The sequence below is a fragment of the Eptatretus burgeri genome, chromosome 15 (assembly GCF_056783735.1).
Source record: "Eptatretus burgeri isolate ZD-2024b chromosome 15, Ebu_testis_v1, whole genome shotgun sequence".
NCBI classification, from domain to species: Eukaryota; Metazoa; Chordata; class Myxini; order Myxiniformes; family Myxinidae; genus Eptatretus; species Eptatretus burgeri.
In genome coordinates this window covers 66,271,312-66,273,811 of record NC_140975.1, presented here as the reverse complement: position 1 = coordinate 66,273,811, position 2,500 = coordinate 66,271,312, and positions in this window count along the sequence as shown.

The window sequence follows — 2,500 nt, the reverse complement described above, 5'->3', positions numbered from 1 at the left end:
TGACTATAAATTCCGTATGTATAGATCATCGATGTATACATTGTAATATTTAATCGATATGAAATATATGTTCAGAAATTCGAACTGCACTGTACTGGGAAACAAAACAACGCACCGACAAAATACACCGCATATATTGTGCCGCAGCGTGAGGCGGTTCCAACAGGCCGCATTTTGCAGGTTGCCATTGATTTGAACTCGGACGTGGCCGTACGTGCAAAAAAAAAACTTTCAAACAACTACACAGGCCGTTCCTTCGCTCTCGTAAACGACGACTGGATTGGGGCATTGTGTTTATCTATAAATGCGGATAAGAAATCGACAAATTATTAGAATACAGTGAGCCATCACTATCCCCGGAAGTCCGTACGTTGTAACCCGGAATGGGGAACGTGGCTGAGGATCTCTTCCCCAACGGCCACGCCTACGCAGCACCGTGTCTTGTCATTGGTTGGTAAATAAATGACCATAACTTGGGAACCACTTGTCCGATTAATATCAAACCTTGAAAAGGCACATACTCAGGTCCCCAGCAATATACCTGGCAAGTTTCAATTGGATCAGACCAGTGGTTATTGAGAAACAGCGGTCACACACACACACACACACACACACAGACACAGACACAGACACAGACACAGACACAGACACAGACACAGACACAGACACTGCTGGAATTATATATATATATATATATATATATATATATATATATATATATATATATATATAATATATATATATATATAACATAAAAATGCAAAATGTTTTTTGTAGTTTATTTTAATTTTATTTTTTATTTCCGTAGAGGGGGGGGGGGAAATGGGTGAAGACGATTCTTGGGTGAGAAACACAATCAACGACACACCATCCCTTGACAAGACAAACCTTATTGTTTGAAATAAAAGGAAGTAAAAATACGAATTTTTACCTCTGCCACCGGGGATGAAAGAGGTTGTGTGTGTCATTCTGTGTGTTTGTTTACCTTGTAGCAGCCACACCGTTTCAATGATCATGACCAAACTGGGTACAGACATCGGCCATGGTCCAACTTAGACATTTGTCGTTTTTGGTGAATCTAGGTCAAAGGTCAAGGTCAAGGTCACCGAAAAACCGAAATTCTTATTTTCGCAATAACGTCCGCTAAAATGGTCGTATCGACTTCAAACCAAATCCAAAATGTGCATCTTCCTATTCTGCATCCAACCATATGTCTCATTGGGGTCTTACACCAACACCCTTCTTAGCGGTTGGGGGTCGAATGTCAGGGGGGGGGGTCGGGTCAAAACTTTCAAATTGCGATAAAAACGCCATTTCGAGTCCGATTGACTTCCAAGTTATGATCATGACCAAACTAAGTGCTATAACTCATTAAACAGTAGCACTATAGACTTATAAGAACCAAATTGATTTCCAGGTTTTTGTTTTTTCACAGATCATGGAGATATGACAAAGTTATTCCGGCAATTCCTTGCTCAACGAGCAATTTCATTTGTTTGTTTGTGTGCAGGATATCTCGAAAAGTTGTGGACGGATCCGGATGAAATTTTGTGGACAGGTTCGGTGTGTGACAAGGACGAAGTGTTTAGATTTTGGTGAATATCCGGATCCGGATCCGACTACTAGAATTTTAAAAGTGATTATTCACCATTGAGAGTTAGAGCTAAAACTATGTACAGCACAATATCTCAAAAAGTTGTCAAAATCTGCCCAGCGGTTTGACCGAAGTCGAAAAAGGGGATGGACGGACGCACGGACGGACAGACGGACGCACGGACGGCGATTACAATACTTTATCTGGAATGTTAATTCCGGATAAGCTCATAATGGTAATATCATTTGGCAATATATTGTTACGGTTGTGGAAATTCGCATTACACCATAATGAGTCCTCAGGTGAGATTTCTCGGTAAGTCCATGTGTAGTTAGCCCAAACCCCTTGTATAGAGGGAATATGTGTGATTCATCCGGGCTGCAACGCTTTGAGTTAGCCATTTTTTCTTTTCCTATTGTTATTTTGGTGCACAAAACAACAACGAACATCGCCACAACCAACATCTCCACGATCACTCCATTCACTCCAGGATGCCAACAACCTCGACGCCAACAATCACTCCACTCACGCCACGACGCCACCTTCCACAACTGCGCTACCACCATCTTCACCACTCGCCGTTCATCGAGCATCGTGCGGTCACGATCTCCGCGGGGCGGATGGAGGAACGGAGTGGCAGCGGCAGCAACCAGTGCATGAAGGGGCATCTCCCGCCAAGATCTCCCGCCCAAAACGCCCACGCGAACATTTCCCGCTTGAATCTTGTTCCCCTCTCCACCAAAGTGAGGAGAGGGAGGGGGGGTGGCGTGGCCTCTCCCGATTGGCGGGTGCACGATGTGACACGTCCGAACGGGGCGGGTCGCGGGGCGGAGAGAGGGGAAGGACCTCCCTACAAAAGGCGTGGACAGAGAGAATTCGGAGAGGATCGTTCAAAATTGGAGGGCA